Genomic DNA, 17,915 nt, shown 5'->3' with positions numbered 1-17,915 from the left:
CTAGATTGAGTGCTGTAGGCTGTCTGGGGCAAGTTTACTGCCCTGTTACCATCTGTCTCCCCCCACAATGTCTTGTTTCAGCTTTGTTAACCGCTACAAGTCAACTGACAGAGCCACTTCACAAACTTATTCAGTGCCCCAAGGACTTGAAGGTCTTCATCTAAAGGATCTTTTATACATTATTTCAATGGCTTTTACTACAGATCTCCTTGATACTTAAGAAGGAAGTTAAATGTTGAACTTTAGCATAAATCCTAGTAGTATCGCCTTTGAAAGAAACTAAAAGGCTTCAGCTGTTTTGATAAGAACCTATCAAAAAACCTTACCTGGCTCTCACCAAGTTCTGAAATCCATTCTTTGACCAAGTTATTCAGTCTGCCAAGAACAACCAGCCTGTAAAGAAAACTCATGTTAAGTTTGCCCTAAAAAAACCCCAGGACATTAACAAATTTTACAGTCTTGTTATACCTGTGATTCAGTTCTTCCTCCTCTTCAAATACCCCCAATGCTTTCATCGCTTCAAGCAGCTTCTGAGTATGAATGGAATCTCTATCCGTAGGAGGAGCCAAGCTAATTGCAGAAGTCATTCCATAGTGCCTTGGAGGCTGGTTCTGCAGCCTAGGAGTACTGGGGGAGAAAATAAAATACCGAAGACTCCACAAAAGAGAAAAACAAAACCCAACAAAACAACCACCACCACCTTACTGCAAAACACCCTTCCACTTACAGGTTTCCAAATCAGCTTCTGCCCTTTTGCCCAGCATTAATATAAATGAGGGAAGAAAGATCCTGCTTATGGTTTTTAGATAACTTGACCTAACTTAGAAGCAACTTCTTTAAAAAACACTTGTGGATATAAGAAAAGATCCAAGTTGCTGCTATCTGAAGACAGCTTATTTGCATTGCGCTAGACAGTTGGAACTGATCGCCAGGAAATGAAAAGGTTTGAAATCCACTAAGGGTGACACTATGTACAGCACAAGTTTTTTTGGACCCATTTCAGTTTCACAGCACTTTTGACTTAAGATTATTCCCATCAGCTTCCCGATCACATTAAACAAGACAATTTAACACTGGCTTCTTTTAGTTCAATGTATTGGCTGTGCTTCTACTGATTCTGAAAGGACATTAGAGTTGATTGCAGAGCAGGGACAAAGTGGTCTGTTAAACAGAGTTGTTGCAGTAAATGCAGCATTACCTTGGTTTTGTCTATGGAAGAGGATGAAGGAAAACATCAACCAATCTGCAGCTAATGTTGCTAGCAGAGCCTTGTGCTCTTAACACAGCGTTCCACTTTTATAGCTCAGAGGCTTAGCTCTACATACATCTGGTTTAATCTAAATCCAAGAGATGTACATCAGCACGCAGAGCAGCACAAGTTAAGCTCTGCTTGTAGAAGGTGCTCAAATCTGCTTTCGCTAGCTCACTGCCCAGTCAGGCAGAGCATTACCAGCTGAAGCCAGGAGAGAGAAAGGAGGGGCACCGGAGGTAAGAACTGTACTTAATGGATCAAGGGTCTCTACAGAAACACTAGTAGCAAAAGGGGGACACCCATTAAAAAGGTCTCTACAACTCATCATGCTTGTCAAAGAGTCCATATCCAGACCCTAAGGCTACAGGGATTAATGATGCCATTATTCAAACCGGCTATTTTCCTACTTCACAAATGGACGGCTTCAAATCTTAGCTGGGTTAGTCAAGAGACGCTTAGAACTATTTAAGGTATCTGACCCACTTTGGCTGGAATGGGATGACGAAATGCTCGAAGGACAGCCTCAACACTTGATTTTAAAAAGATAGCTTATTACAACTCCTGATTTCTAATTGTTGCCTTTACTCTGCCACTGAGGGAAGATGGATTTCTCTCTCGCAGAGTAGCTTTGTCCAACTACAGACGTAGCTTTTAGTCACCTAGTGGGCTCCCCCACCCCCCTTCTCTATGAGCTCATTTTTCAAACTTTTTTTTCTAGGCGTTTTCCAAAAAGCTGGCGGGGGTGGGGGGGTGGTATTAGGACTGTAGTCCTATGAACTACTCTCCCCAGTCAGAATGGCTGTTTACTTTCAAGTGTAACTAGGCCCTGACCTAATTTGCCTTGTCTTCTTTACGGGTATGTCAACTTCCACTTCATAAGTCAAAATATTCCTAATGAGTATTTTCCTTCTTATGATACCATTTTCATAACAAATACAGAAGGAAAGCCAATGAAGCGGGAGTGTGGTGGCAAGCACTTCTTGTTCTCAACTGAAGCCTTTTTCTCCCTGCTCTCTGTTCATTTGAGACTACACTCATTTCTTGACCCTCCTACTTGCCTTCCACATCCTCACCCCCAACACTTCCCTCAGTCTGCTCTCCTCAGACTCAGCTTTGCGACTGTGGACGGAGGCTGCCCAGGCTTAAAAGAGACTCCCATCTCGCATGTGCCCACACTTCTTCACACTTCTGATCTGCAAAGTACTGCACAGATAGTAACTCATCTTCTCCCAAACTTCTTTCATCTTCTTCCACGTACGCTTCCTACGTCGTTGCCTCACCATGATGTATTTGGCCTGCTCTTGTCCCCGACTTGTTATTCTCCTGCTTACTCGATTGGAGATTTTAGACAATCTGTGGGATGGATCCTGGGGTTTGTTTTGATTTATCTTAAGATTTTATAAACACAGGGCACCCTTACAATCTACCTATCTAGAACACATATATACTAAAAGGAAGGACTGACCTGACCCTGCAGTCACAGATAAAACAGACTCCTCTCTCGCCAACTGAGAGAAAGCAGCTTGGCTATTTGGGCTGACTACATTGAAGACATTCAAAATGGTCATAACAGAGCAGTGTTGACTTTTCCAAGAATTTGCTCAATCAGCATCAACTAAGTTGTTAGAAAAAAAGAATGTGGAGGCTGACTCCTACTGGGAAATCAATTTCTACAGTCCTGTTCAGCCAGGAACCAAAAGGGTGCCTTTCCACTTGATCCTTTAACTGTATTCAATTTTGATAGGTAATTCTGGTTTCCTCAAAAAGACTTCCTTTGTCAGAGTCCTCTTCTCAATCAGGTACTGGAGGTTTATTTTAAATAATTTCACTGCAAGCACAGATCCCCTTTGTTAAAGCCAGTTCAAATTAGGCCATTGAAAAATTAACGACCACTTGTATTCTCCACAACTATCTGTGCATACGTACTTCACTATGAAGCAGCCGTTGCAGAAGTCAAGTGCTACGGCCTCGTTTAACAGCTTACAAGTAGTAATACATTGAATTTCTATATAATACTTACAGTTCCCAGCCTGGTCTGCCACCTGCTGAGCCAATTGTACTGCCTCTCCCCGGATGACCTTTTGGAGTGGAGAGAGGAAAAAGCAAAAAATCCCATGCAGTTTATCTGAAGATAATGTTTTGAAAGGAATTCTAAAGTTACAGTTCCTTACCAGTGGTGGGTATTGACTGTCCTTGGGGGCCCAGACGACTTGCTAATGCTGCTTGTCTTCGCACAGGAAGCCGACAGCCCTTGTGAATAAACGCAGACAGTTGGAAAAGAAGCTCTACTACAATATAAGAATCACTGCATATGTTGAAATAAAGCTTACCTTCTCTTCCAACAAACTGCTGACTGACAGAGAGGAAGATGTAGATGGTTCAGCGGCACTCACCAGAACAGCGGGAGGTCTAACAGTCTTGGGTGCTGGTGGAGGCGGTGGCGGCTGCTGCTGCTGCTGCTGCTGAATCTGCTGATGGAGCTTTTTTGTGTAGCTAGTTCCATTTTTGAAGTTGTTCACAGCCTAGAGGCAGAAAAGCATTTACAAGAAGCTACGATGAAACTTCAGCAGATATACGAACAGAAGCCTTCACAGAGGAAAATTACTCGTGTATTCCTGTAAATGCCATCAATCCTCAAAGAAACCAACATACAGATGTATGAACACGTCACATTGAACACTGATACTAATGACTGGTAGCTCAGAGGACCTGTATTTCAAGTACTTCAGCGTTAACGCCAAATGTGAAAGCGAGGCAATCGTGTTCAGTAAGAGCGGGACCCGAATTTGCCAGATCATCTCTAAAGAGTCGTAAGCTTCTGTGACAGCAGCAAACAGTGCATTTGAAAAGTCAATTTAGCCTTATTCAATTACGCCTTGCTTAAGGAGATGTAAATTAATATTTTCTTCCCTTTCCGCTTTTTACAAAGAGCCTTTTCTTACAAGCACTTTATGTAAAAGTCGTCATGTTACCTGGCGTATGCACTTGTTGGGAATTAAAGCATCAGGTGAAACATCTGTCTCCTGACACGTTGGGCATATATGTTCCTCCGATTCCAGTAATGCTGTTCTAATACCTGCATAGAATTAGAATAATCAAAACAGTATTTAGCCAAACTAAGGAAGTTTTGGGGGTTCTCACCAATCATAAAGACATGTCTATGATTAACAGGTGAATATAGTCTTGAACTGAGAGCATGAAGCTATAAATGTTCAATAGTGTAAAAAATTTCTAGTATGCAGCAAATAACTATACAGTTTTGTATTTCACCATTGGAACATCTGCAGATGTAGCATAGGCTGTGTCTTGATGTTGCAGCTAGTCTTTTTCCCCACTATCTAGTACAGCGAGAAGTCCCCAACCTCAAGGTTAATGAACAAAACATGTTTCAAAAAAACCTCATTAATAGGTTCAAAAAACCATTAGGAGGTTCGAGTTCTGAAGGTTTTAACCAACTCTCCCGTGGAGAAGAATGTGGATTAAATGCCTAACTATCCGTTTGTTGCAGACCACTGTAAGTCACCATAGTCGGCTATATAATTTTGTATGAGACAAAGGGCTGTGGACCAACTAAAAGCATTCAGTGTCTAATACTGTAATCCCCTGCACAATTAGCCACTCTCCTCATACTCGTCCTTCCGCTTGTAAAGAAGACTTAACTAGATACCTAAAAAGGGGAAAAGGCTTCCTGGTTTTTTTCGCCCTTGATACCAGAAGAGCCCTTTCCCGTCCAGGGTATACTTCAGCATAAAATAGAACTGGTAGCAAAGTAATTTTGTTCCCTCCTCTGCTTTCAGAAAATCAGATGTGATGTTTAGAATTAACAAACACGGGCGTAACACTTACATTTGTCACAATAACTGTTGCCACAGCAGGGAATAACAGCTGCATCAGTCATTATGTCCTGACAGATGAGACATGACAACTCATCTGGAACGGGAGCATCTGAGGTGGAGGAAGAGGAGAAGGAGGAGGAGGAGGAGGAAGAAGACGATGGCTCCTCTGGTAAAAAGGGAGGCTTCTCCATCCTTCCTCTAGCATAAGCTTCCCTGGAGGAGGGGTGGGGAAGGAAAAAGAAACGAGTTAAAGATGGGTAGAGGAAAACTTTTCCAAGCTCTGCATTTTCTCAAAGCAAGAGAAGAGATGGAATTCTTCTTGCTCCACATGAGCCTCCTAAAAGGTAGGCGCTTAGTTTAAACTACTTTTCTATAGCCACAACACTAGAAGAGGGAGGGAGGAACAATCTTCCTTCTGCAGAACTCTCCCATTCATTGGAGCAACTAAGAAAGAAGCTCAGACTAGAAAATTAATCTTTTCACAGCTAGAAAGCAGGTGAAATGAATCCCACCTCTCCTTTGCCAGAGGATACATGTAAATTGCAGGCTCAGCATAACATTAGTCTCCGAGCAATTACATTTTATAAAAGCAAGAAGTCGATGTTACAGCTTCTACAAAAGGAGATCCAGGACGGAAAACCAGAAGTGCTACCATGGTCATTTTAAAAGAGCCACTCCTGTCAGCACACGGCAGTATTTTCTCACTGTATAGCAACAGGAAAACTTCAGCCTGTTTCACACATGGGATTTCAGAAAAGTCAGAGGGGGAGGAAATCTCAGTCCAACAGCCATCTGTTAGACTTGGCAAGAAGCCTTTGAAACATAAAACAGAAGCAAAATGAGCTTTCAGTGACTACGGTTAAATGGCATCAATACTCAACCAGGGACTTAGTGCAATTAAAACACGCAAATATTCAATAGATGGGGCAGAGAGAAATGTCTTGGTTTTGTACAAAATAATAAAAACTGTGAACTGCCATTAAGAAGAGTGGAAAACAGAAACATTTCCACTAATACTGAAAGATATAAAAACATGCACGAGTGTTCACCCAGAAAGACCTATGGATATATTGAATGTCTACGACCTAGGAAAAAGAAAATTTCACACTTCTAATTCCAGCTTCCCCTGGAATTTTGAAGGCCTTTGCAACATTGCCATACAACCTCTGCATTTCACCCCAACAGAAACAATTCTTAATATGAGGATTCATGTATTTGTTACGTAACTGCCAAGGCAAAACAATTAAAAACTAAGTAACACCACAAGTCCCCCACAATCTTACCCCATTTGTCGGGCAGTTCTTTATGTAGTGGCCACGTTTTCCGCAGTGAAAGCAAGTAGATGAAGGCGGAGCGGACCCAAGGGTTTCTTCAGGTAACTAAATGGTTTGGGGGAGAAAACCAAAAAGGTAGGCATGTGTCTCTCTCGTTAAAACAAACATCTCTGCAATTTTTCCACGATCTGCAAAGATCAGATGGGACACAATCAACACTTACTTGACTGGATCGTATTCGCAGCAGGACCCTATCTTCAAAGCTTTTATTTCACCTTCTTCGGAAGCACTGGCTTCAGCCACACTGGCAGTCTGTTTAACAGGCAATTATTTGACACGCAAATTAGAAACACATTTAAGCCCACACAGCCAAAGACAACACCGCTCACCCGACCCTGCAAAGAGCAGCACAACGCTAGCTGAGGTTGCATGAAAACAGGGGCTTGCATAAAATATAGCTGTCCTGAAGATGTTCTGGGGAGTCCTTACGTCATTACAGGGTGTATATGTGCCTGTTAACCTACTTGAAAAGAGCATTCTAGGGCACTCAAAACCTTAGGCTCTCTTTGGGCCTCACATAAAGACTGGTGTAACCAATCCAATTTTCTTCCAAGCAGGCTCTGGCCATGTCCACCAAAAATTACCCTGTCCAGTATTTTTAAGCTGCTTTTTAAGCTCCAGACTAGCTGAACGAGAAGACATCCACTGTACATTTAATTGAGAAAGATGTACGCAAGGATCATTATTTACATTTTTGCAGCATTAAAAGGACACACAGCTTAAAGAGTCGGGGAAGCTGGTTTTTGCTTGTGGAAATTCAGCTTCTAACACAGAAGCATCATTCAACCTTCAGGCGCACAATCTCTCTTACATCCTTCACAGAGCTGATGGGGATAGGCACACCTTGCATCCCTGAATACCTGGGTCTGGGAAAAGGCCTTGTCAGAGCATGCCTTCACAGCCTTAAAAAGGATGAGACATCCAGCAACCATCCTTACCATGTGTATTCTAAGATAAAAAGAAATACTGGCAACACTCTTTATCATGGGGACGAGGAATACAGCTGGAAAACTACTGTAAAAAAAAACATGGAACAGCAACACAGCATTCTGGCTGCAATGTGTGTTACTTCATGACAAATGACATGAAATAAAAACTGATGGTTCGTGGGACTTGTGCATTGTAACATGTAGCTGGGGTAGGTTCAGAATACTTTAACCAGGGAATCCAAAAGCTATTTGAAATGTTGGCATAAATACTTCAGATCGTAACTCAAGAGCAGAGCACAAAAAAATATCTCCTAAGGGAAGACGCATAACGGGCTCTTTCATACGCACGGTATCTCTTTCTGTGGAGGTGAAGCAGGCTGAAAACCACAGAAGACGGCCAGGAAGAGCAGAAAATTTGCTGCAGTAAATACACCAATTGCAAAGCACGTTCTAGCTTGACCTCACACCTATTTTAAAACAAATACTTAAGTGTGTCCAGCGTGTACAGCGTCGGTTTCTCTTTATTGGCTCATATTCCACACTGGATTAGCAGAGGAGAGAAAAAAACCTGCTTGAATATACAAAAATAATTTTTTTGCACTAATGATCACAGCTATTGCCATCTTCCATACCTGCCTCAGCTCTGACCTCTAAACCCCAGTGCCCTTCTTACACCAGGAACTCAGCCATCTTTTCCAGATGCAGGAGCACGTCCCCACAATCCCCAGGAGACCTGCATCTCTATCAAAAGGCACTTGGAGCTAAAAGATGAATTGGCTGGCACAGGTCTCACCCTGCCCAGCAGCCTGGAGATTTGGGTTCACAAATACAAAACACTTTAAAGCCAAAACACTCTCTCTAGCTGCTACTTTGCTTATTCTTGTTTGAAAGAAATACTTGTCAATTTGAGCATCTTTTCCACATCAATTCAACCAGATTTGTTTACATTCAAACTTTAAATCAAAAATGTATAAAAACCCAAACTAAAAAAATTGCACCGTGCTCTTCATTTTTACCTAACTTTTTAAGCATCTTTTGCTCAAAATACTTCTATTTTCATTATAATCCAGTATTATTTCTCGGGAGTTATAGAGCACTTTTTTCACTTGAGTGCAATTTAGTTAGCTTATCTCCTAAAAGTACTTCATTCCTGATGACTTAACAAGACTCACAGTGCAAAATGAGATGCAGCATCTCCCTGGGCAATGCTACGCGCCTTGGGCAGTGGTCCTCCGAAACAGGACAAACAGAGAGTGCCTAAGCTTATCAGGGATGAAGCAAAGAGGAAAAGGCATCTAATTAGACCTACTCAAAGATCCAAGCATGATCTTCAAACACAAACTTTCTTCCGCAACCAAATGTCTAAGACTGACTTTCCTTTCTGTTAAAATCAATCTATCAATCAATGAGAGACTGTACTTGGCTTCAGTAAGGGCTAACAGCAGAGTTGCCAGAGACCTGATGAGGAACACAGGAGACTGGGGTGTGATTCATCTGACTAAACGTGGATGTCTCTAATGTAGACGCCCACGGCCGAGCCAAACTTGGTCCCATTTTTAGGCAACACAGAGTTAAGTCTGTGTAACCAGTGCTTCAAGGGACCGTTTATCTTATCCTAAATAAACATTTATATATTTGGTCAGAAAGACCGCCCATTAGATTCACTGATTTTATTCACTACGTCTCCTTTAAAATAAAACAGGACCTCATGCCAGTTGTGCAGGCAGAGACGATTGCAACTGCGTTACAGATACACTGTTGAGGTCAGACAAATCACAGTCCACCTCTGCTCCATCCAGGTTGGCTCAAGACCGGGAATTCACATCTCCCTCACCTCCAAAACGGCTCCCGTAACCCCCAGAAGAAGGGAAACGGCAGAGTCGCCTGGTAAAGCTCTTCCTATGAGCAATGACACCAGTCGCTGGACCAGAGACAGAGAGCCAGTCCCCACCCACAGCCCACAGCTCCTGAAGGTCACCTAAGGAGATCTGCAGATTCCAACTTTACCTCTTCTCAAGCCCAAACGCCGAGGGATTTATGCCAGAGAGAGGAGCTCCAACGGGATCTTCTGGCTGCGCTGGGTCCGTTGACCCAACTGGGAGGGACCATTCAAAAACTGCCACAGGGACCCCAACATTCTGAAGCATGCGGGGGGGGCTGGGCTATGCAAATGACGGAACCCCCAACAGCTGCTTCCACCCCACTGCCACCCACCCACCAGACCCCACAGCACCGACTGCTACAACACACCAAACCTTCGTGGGGTGATGCCCCTCCACGCTCAACTCCAGGATGCAAGCTTTGAGGGTGGCATGGGCTTGAGATGGCATCCTTGCTCCTGGAGGGCGAGATGGGCATGTTCACCCCCCTCCGAAAGAGGGAAAAATAACATCAGAAACTCTCAACCGGACACAACAATAGCTTGAACTCATTGAAACCCGACACAGAAGATGTCTCCATGAACTTCTCCTCCTACTTTTTAACAACCAAAACACATTACTATGCTTTAGTGGTACGCTTCAGACAACCATGATTAATTGCAAGAAATCACACGAGATCATCTGTGAAGGCTGTTTAATGTTTAAGCAAGCTGGGAAGAGATTTTGTCAGCCAGGAGTCCATCAGTTAGCACTTGCATCTTCAAGGGAACCAATTTTTGTAATACAAAACGGGTATTTTTATTCCTAAACCCATTTACTCTCAGCAGGGGAAGGTAATTCACTGTATACTAGCACTCAGCTGTTCACACACACTTCCCCAATTTTAAAAAAAACAAACAACCCAACAAGTTGCACTAAGCAGTATTTCAGATGGAAGGCAAACGTAGGTAATCCTTCCTGAAATAGAGGCAGCTCAAAGCAATTGTCCTCCTGTCCCACAGGGAGCATCCCAATAGAAGACTGAACGCTTTAGGACTGAAGGCCACTTTTTAGAGTACACAGCTTCGTTTATAAGGCCCAAGTACACATTTTTCTGTCCCAAAGCCTTGTTTTGACTGTCCAAATACTCCTTTTCGCGTCCCAACCCTTCTTTTTTGTGAACAAATCCTCATTTTGATGGTCCAAAGCTTTATTTATAAACTCCAGAGCCCCATTTCAGGCTCCGCAACCTTGTTTCTAAACTCAAATTTTGAGGCTCCGAACCTCAGTTTTAGGGCCCAATGCCTCATTTTCGGGGTCCAAAGAATCGTTTCCACAATCCACCCCTTCATTTTTAGGGTCCTGAAGCCTCATTGCAGGGGCCCAAATACCCATTTGTAAGGCCCAAGCCTTCCTTTTACAGCACAAACCCCACCGTTAGAGCCCCAAGCCTCATTCTTTACCTTCCAAAGCCTCCTCTTCAGGGAAGAGAGCCTCCTTTCCAGGGACCATAGGCTCATTTTTAGGATCCAGTCTGCAACTAGGGAGAGCCCAAGGCCTCATTTTGAGGGTCCAAATATTCAATTGGAGGGCCCAAAGCCTCATTTTAGAGGCCAAGCTCCTCATCTGGGGTGCAAGGCATCTCTTGTTTAACGCACAACCCCTCATTTGGAGCTTCCAAAGACCCATTTCTAGGGCGCAAAGCCCTCGTTTTTGGTACTGAAGCATCCCTTGAAGGCACAAAACCTAATGCAGGGTTCAAAGCCTCAGTTTCATTTCCAAAGCCCCACTCTTAGGGCCCAAACCCTCCATTGGAGGGTCCAAAGGCCTCTTTTAACAGCTGAGGGCCTCCCCTGGAGTGACCCAAGCCCTCTCTTTGGGACCAAAGCCTCATGTCTTGGGGCCCTATCGACACCAATAGGTTCCCCTCCTTTGCAGAGCCCAAAGGGTCACATGTAGCATCTCCCCCACCATTTTTAGTGCCCAAAGCCTCATCTGGAGGGCCAAACTCCTCATTGTTCTGGTCCAAACCATTTGGCCTTTTATGACCCATAGCTGTTCTTTAGGGCCCGCAGTTTCACTTGGAGGGTTTAAACCCTCAGCTTTAAGGCACAAAGCCACGCTTTTAGGCTCCAAAGTTACACTTACAGGGCAGAAAGCCTCGTTTTCCCTTCCCAAAGTCTTAGTTTTGGCTTCCAGAGCCCCATTTCAGGCTCCAAACCCCCATTTTGAGGGTCCACGGGCTCCCTTGCAGTTGGCAAAGTCTCCTTTTTAGAGCGCAAGGCCACTTTTTTAGTTGCCGAACTCCCATTTTCAGTCTCCAAAGCCTCATTTTTAGGATCCAGCCAGTCGTTTTCAGGGTCCAAGCCACATCCTGAGTTTCCAAACCCTCATTTTTATGCTCCAAACCCTTCTCTTAGGGCCCAAAGCCTCATTTTGAAGGCCAGTCCCTTGTTGCGACACAGACAGGACTGTCGGGGGATGCAACGGGTCTACAAAATGCCTGACAGTTCGAGAACAGCGCGACCTTGAGCAGCTTGTAGTGTATCCTTGAAAGTCTGGGAAGATCCGAGAAGAGCGGTACAAAAACAAGATAGCGATAAGAAGAACCGTTACTAACTAAACCAATCATCTACTAACACATACTCTGAAGTAGGGGATAAAAAGGTGTGTTAGAACAATAAAGGAGCCATTTTGCATAATCTGTTACTTGTCGTGTCCGTCTCTACCGCGACACAGGACTACCAACGGGCCTGGGTAGGAACCCCAAGGCCCATCAGGAGGTCGTGAGGGGACGAGAGAATAAACGCACAGAACAAGGCGCAGCCTTCAAGAGCGCCCACCTATGGGACTCACAGAAGGCATGAGTACAGCTTTACAGAGCTGGACCAGCCCCTCCAATAGCCCAGCCACAAAGCTTTCTAAACAAGGCAGAAACATTGACTCCTTTTCTCGTCCCTACTTAAGATTCCCTGTAGAACTGGGTCTTGGCCTGACCGAGGCTGTAGGAGGGAGGAAGACGAGGGAAAACTTTGCAGGGAAAACACCCAGGCACAGTATGGCCTGGCATCAATAAATGTAGGCACAAGCAAGCCCTTGGGAGCAAACTCTTTATTCTCTGCCTGGGGGAGCTGCCTGGGGGCTCTGTGGCCCTGGAGCCACACACCTCCTCAGGACGTCCTCCACAAGGCTCCCAGCTACCGCCCTCTTCAACGACTCGGGCTGCACGGGCTCCTCCGGGAGAAGCTTTAAACGCACTGGTCTGTGCCGTGCTCCTGCCTGGGTAGGGCGCTTGGGACCCGCTGGAGGCATGGGCTCTCTTGGAAACTGGGGGCCCGTGGAGGGAAGGGTGTCTGCGGTGCTCCCTGGCTGGAGTATACGCAGAGTTTCCAGTGCAGGCACTGAAGACCTTGCTGTGGCTCCTTGCTGTGCTGAGCCCAACTGAGTTTTTAAGAGTAGAAAAAATCACTGCACCGGCCAGAAAGTGCCTGGAAACTTCATCCCTCTTCATTGCCCATTTCCCATGCGAGCTCCACAACCTGGGAGCAACGCAGCCAATAGAACCTTCGAGAAGCAGACTCACAGCCTGCTGCAGCTGGCCCTGCTCGAGCAGCCGAGGTGGGCTGGATGATCTCTAGAGGTCTCTTTCAGCATCCATTCTGTGCTGCTGTGACTCTGTCTCTATCATGGTTTAACCCCAGCCAGCAACTAAGCACCACCCAGCCGCTCACTCACTCCCCCCCCACCCAGTGGGATGGGGGAAAAAATCCGGAAAAAGAAGTAAAACTCGTGGGTTGAGATAAGCACGGTTTAATAGAACAGAAAGGAAGAAACTAATAATGATAATACTAATAAAATGACAACAGCAATAATAAAAGGATCGGAATGTACAAATGATGCGCAGTGCAATCGCTCACCACCCACCATTCACACCCAGCTAGTCCCCGAGCAGCGATTCCCCCCCCCACTCCCCAGTTCCTATACTAGATGGGATGTCGCATGGTATGGAATACCCTGTTGGCCAGTTTGGGTCAGGTGCCCTGGCTGTGTCCTGTGCCAACTTCTTCTGCCCCTCCAGCTTTCTCGCTGGCTGGGCATGAGAAGCTGAAAAATCCTTGACTTTATCTAAACACTCCTCGGCAACAACTGCAAACATCAGTGTTATCAAGGTTCTTTGCATACTGAACTCAAAACATAGCACTGTACCAGCTACTAGGAAGACAGTTAACTCTATCCAAGCTGAAACCAGGACACTTTTAACCACTTAACCTTCCGTGACAAATACCCCAAGAGCTCAAGAAGAAAGAGCAGAAAGACAGGAGACAGGTGAAAGCCTAGAGCGCCAGCTAGACGGAATGAAAGACCCTCTTCCTTCTCTGAAGCTTCAGCAAGGCTTCCTTCACCTGCTTGTCTTGGAGTCTTGGGTCGATCCCGGAGAAGAGAGCTTCCTGCAAAAGAGAAGAATCATCTAGGGTAGCCTCATTGGTCAAGTCTGGGGCTGCTACCTGGGATCTCCGGTCCTTATAAGAAAAGGCCAAAAGACGCTAGGAGACGTCTGGAAGGAATCACAGGGAGTCCCGGAGGGCAGAGGCTCCTCGAAAAAAAGAGAAAACCTCAACGGTAGCTTCCTTGGAGGAGTCTGGGGCTACTACCTGACCCCTAAGCTAGGTAAAGCAGAGGACAGAAGACTGTGGGAGATGCCTGGGAGGAGTCTCAGGTGCCTGTCGGAGTTGAGAGATTTCTCTACAGGAGAACAAAAATGTCTCGAGCTACTTACTTGGAGGAGTCTGGGGCAGGTAGCTGGGATCTCCGGTCCCGAACGCAGAGGTCAAAACATTCTGAGATGACGCCTGGGAGGAGTCTTGGGTCGATCCCGGAGAAGAGAGCTTCCTGCAAAAGAGAAGAATCATCTAGGGTAGCATCATTAGACAAGTCTGGGGCTGCTACCTGGGATCTCCGGCCCTTATAAGAAAAGGCCAAAAGACGCTAGGAGACGTCTGCAAGGAATCACAGGGAATCCCGGAGGACAGAGGTTCCCGTGTCCCCAGCGCTGCGATAAACAAAGTGCCTGCTTCTTAACTTCACGTTGGCGTTAAGGAGTTTTATTCTGGATTTCGGTAACGGTTTTGGCGACCCAGATGGGACCTTGCGAGTGAGACTGGACGAGATGGCGTGTCGATCGAGCTCCGGCCGGCACCGAGGTATTCTCGGGGAGAACCGTCACCCTCGACACGCAAAGCTCCTCGCAGCGTTCCCTGGAAAAAAGGTAAGGCGCTGCTTCTTTGGAATTTGTTTGGAAAGCCTGCCCGTGAGGCGCGGCGAAAGCTTCCCAGGGTTGGGGCTTGGAGGGTAGCCGTCTGCAGTGGAAGCCTAGGCGTCTGCCCGTAAGTCATAAGCGAAAGCTATTGCTGGGTTGGACTTTGTGTATTATTTGGGACAGCTGTTGTTTGCATTTGTTTGGTATTTGGTATTTGAATGTATATAAGTATAATGGCATTAGCAAAATTGTTTAAGAATAAGAGTGCAGGAAATAGAACTGCTGATGAAAAGTTACCAGAAACATCACCGCTGGGATGTTTATTGGCACGTTGGGGTGAACTGCAGGAAAAATGGTAAACAAACAGAACTTTGAGTTACAATACTATATTGCAATTACTGTTGTTTTGTAGGAGAGAGAGTAAATGGAATAAAGTGCCATATGTAGATTTGTTCTTTTTAAGTGAACGTATCGGACGGGGACCGGAGGGGAGTCTCCCAGCAGAACCTCTGGTTACAGCTAAACTGGGAGAACAGAAAATTGAATTTGAGTTGACACTAGAGTCACCTTTTCAGTTTTAAATACCTCAGAGGGAGAGTTAAGTTTTGAAGAAATTGGTGGTGTTGGTGCAACAAGCGAACGAGAAACTAGACCCTTCTTTAAATCTTTAACAATGAAATTAGGAAAGCAATGGGTCACTCGGCAGTTTTTGTATGTGCCAAATTCTCCTAAACTCCTGTTAAGGAGAGGTCTATTTGAGAACTTAGAGGCAGAAATTAAATTTAAAAATGGAGAGCTTAAAATTTTAATTCCAGAAACTAAACGTATCGAAGCAGCGGCTTTGTTGTTAACAGGATGTTTACCGAAAGCAGAAGATTATACCGGTCCAAGTGTAATGCTGTCATTCCAGTCGTCTGGACTGGGAAGTTCCCGGTAAATCCAAAAAGCAGACCCTGTGAGAGTTGATTTAAAGCCAGGATCGAATCCGGTAAGAATGAAACAATACCCCCTAAAACCGGAAAGTCGGAAAGAGTTAGTAATGGTAATACAAAAATTTTTAAGATACAAATTGTTAATAGAATGTGAATCCAGATATAACACCCCGATCTTGCCTTTTAAAAGGCTGATGAAAAAGATGATAGATTAGTTCAAGACCTCCTCAGAGCAATAAATCAAATAGTACAAGGTATTCATCCGGTCGTAGCAAATCCTTATACTTTGTTAACAACCCTAACGGAGAAATGAGAATGGTTCACAGTGTTGGACCGAAAAGATGCCTTTTTCTGTATTCCCTTGGATCCCAATAGTCAAGAGGTTTTTGCTTTGGAATGGGAAAATCCTGAGACTGGGAGAAAAACACGATATACGTGGACAGTCTTGCCTCAAGGCTTTAAGAATAGTCTTACCATTTTTGGAAATCAATTGGCACGAGAATTAGAGATTTGGAAGAAAGAAAATAATCAAGAAATCTTGCTGAAATATATGGACGATCTGTTAATGGTAGCTGAGACGGAAGAACAATGCACAAAGTTAACTCTTAACTTTTTGAACTTTTTGGGAATCAGTAGATATCGAGTGTCAAAAGAAAAAAACCCAAATAACCCAGAAAGAAGAAACTTAAATTTGAGTTTTAAAATCCTAAAAGGACAGAGACAATTGGGAACTGAGAGAAAAGAGGCAATGTGTCGTCTCCCCGAACCTAAGACTAGAAAAATGAATGACAAGCATTTCCGGGAATGGTCGAGTGGTGTCACCTGTAGATTATAAATTGTGGCTTGCTGGCCTGACCTTTATAGGAGCAGCTCAAAACCTCAAACGACGGATTGGACCGATGCCGAGAAAGCTACCTTCCAAGAATTGAAACAGGCTGTAATAGGGGTGCCAGCCCTAGCGTCTGCCAGATCTCACAAGAGACACTTGAACTTTCTGCTCGTGAAAGAAGAGGTAGAGCTCTGGGTATCCTGGCCCAATATTTAGGGCCAAGTGGGCGAGCTGTGGCCTACTTCTCGAAGCGATTGGATAACGTGAGTCTGGGATGCTCTGGTCGTCCGAGAGCCGTCGCTGCAACTGTGCTACTGATCCAGGAAGCTCGTAAGTTCGCCTGAGGAGAAAGGATTACTGTACGTTTCCCATAGGATAACTGTTGTGCTAAAACGGAAAGGGGGGCACTGGTTATCCCCTAGCAGAATGCTGAAATACCAAGTGGTGTTGTTGCTGGAACAAGATGATGTTTACCTAAAAACTACTACCGCCGTTAACCCTGTTGCGTTTTCAGCAACTGACCGAGTTAAAGGAGAACTGGAACGTGACTGCTTGCAGGCAATCGAAAGAGTTTACTCCAGCTGACTGGATCTCTGAGATGTGCCACTAGAAGAAACAGATTGGGAACTATATGCCGACGGAAGCGGTTCCATCTGTGAAGGAAAACGTTTTATCGAGATAGGCAATAACTACTGAGGAGGTACTTGCGTTGCCAACTTTGCCTTCGATGATCTCTGCCCAAAAGGCTGAATTGATAGCTCTTACTCGAGCTCTGGAACTAAGTCAAGGAAAGCGAGTCAACACTTGGACAGACTCAAAGTATGCTTTTGGAGTGGTACGTGCGCATGGAGCGATACGGGGAGAAAGAGGACTGTTATCTGCACCAGGAACCGCCGTTCAGCACGCAGAACAAATACTGAAATTGTTAGAAAGCATTCAAAAACCAACAGCAGTCACGATGGTGCACTGTAAAGCACATCCGTTAGGTAAGACCGGTCCTAACGCAGGTAACCGACTGGCTGATAAAGCTGCTGAAGAGGCTGCAGAAAAAGGCATCCTAGCACTAGTTCCAGAGAAAGGTATAAAATTGCCTAAAGAAACTCCAAATTATAATGAAAAAGATGAAGAATTAATTATTAGATTGCAGGCTAACAAAATGAAACAGGATAGGCTGTAACACCGACAGGTCGAATAATAGTCCCACCCACAATAATAAGAGAAATTGCCCCATTGAACATCACAAAGTATACTGGGAAACAGAAAGCGAAATATGACAAAGATTGTTTAAACAATTATAAGCGGACGTGAAATGTATATGTAAAATTATCCCCGAACCAGTAATAAGATCATCTTTGGGATTATTAAATAAGGAAATTTTTTAGAAGAATATTAGCAAATTGATTTTATAGAATTGCCTTGAAAATAAGGATATATCCCAGTTTTAGTTGATATCTTTACTGGGTGGCCCAAGGCTTTCCCTTGTCGCACCAACAAAGCAAGGGAAGTAGTCAAAGTCTTGCTCAAAGAGATAGTACCAAAATATGGGGTGCCTGTAAGAATGTCATCTGACAATGGCCCTCATTTTATAGCAAAGATTATGAGACAAGTTGAGCCAAGTATTATCTATGGATTGAGACTATCACACCCCACATAGACCACAAGCAAGTGTGTGGGCAGAGAGAGAGAG

The 17,915-nt window shown here is 44.6% G+C and overlaps 1 protein-coding gene and 1 long non-coding RNA gene across 3 annotated transcripts in view; one reads left to right on the top strand and one right to left on the bottom strand.

The window, feature by feature from the left end:
- Positions 1 to 17,915, top strand: part of LOC126037534 (electroneutral sodium bicarbonate exchanger 1-like) — a 362,057-nt gene that overhangs the window by 59,102 nt on the left and 285,040 nt on the right. The window lies entirely within an intron of this gene.
- LOC126037539 (uncharacterized) overlaps positions 1 to 17,915 on the bottom strand; it is a 97,861-nt gene that overhangs the window by 76,892 nt on the left and 3,054 nt on the right. The window lies entirely within an intron of this gene.

Source organism: Accipiter gentilis, unplaced genomic scaffold (assembly GCF_929443795.1).
Source record: "Accipiter gentilis unplaced genomic scaffold, bAccGen1.1, whole genome shotgun sequence".
Lineage (NCBI taxonomy): Eukaryota > Metazoa > Chordata > Aves > Accipitriformes > Accipitridae > Astur > Astur gentilis.
Note: the sequence above shows the minus strand (reverse complement) of the source record. Positions and strands in the feature narration are given on the sequence as shown.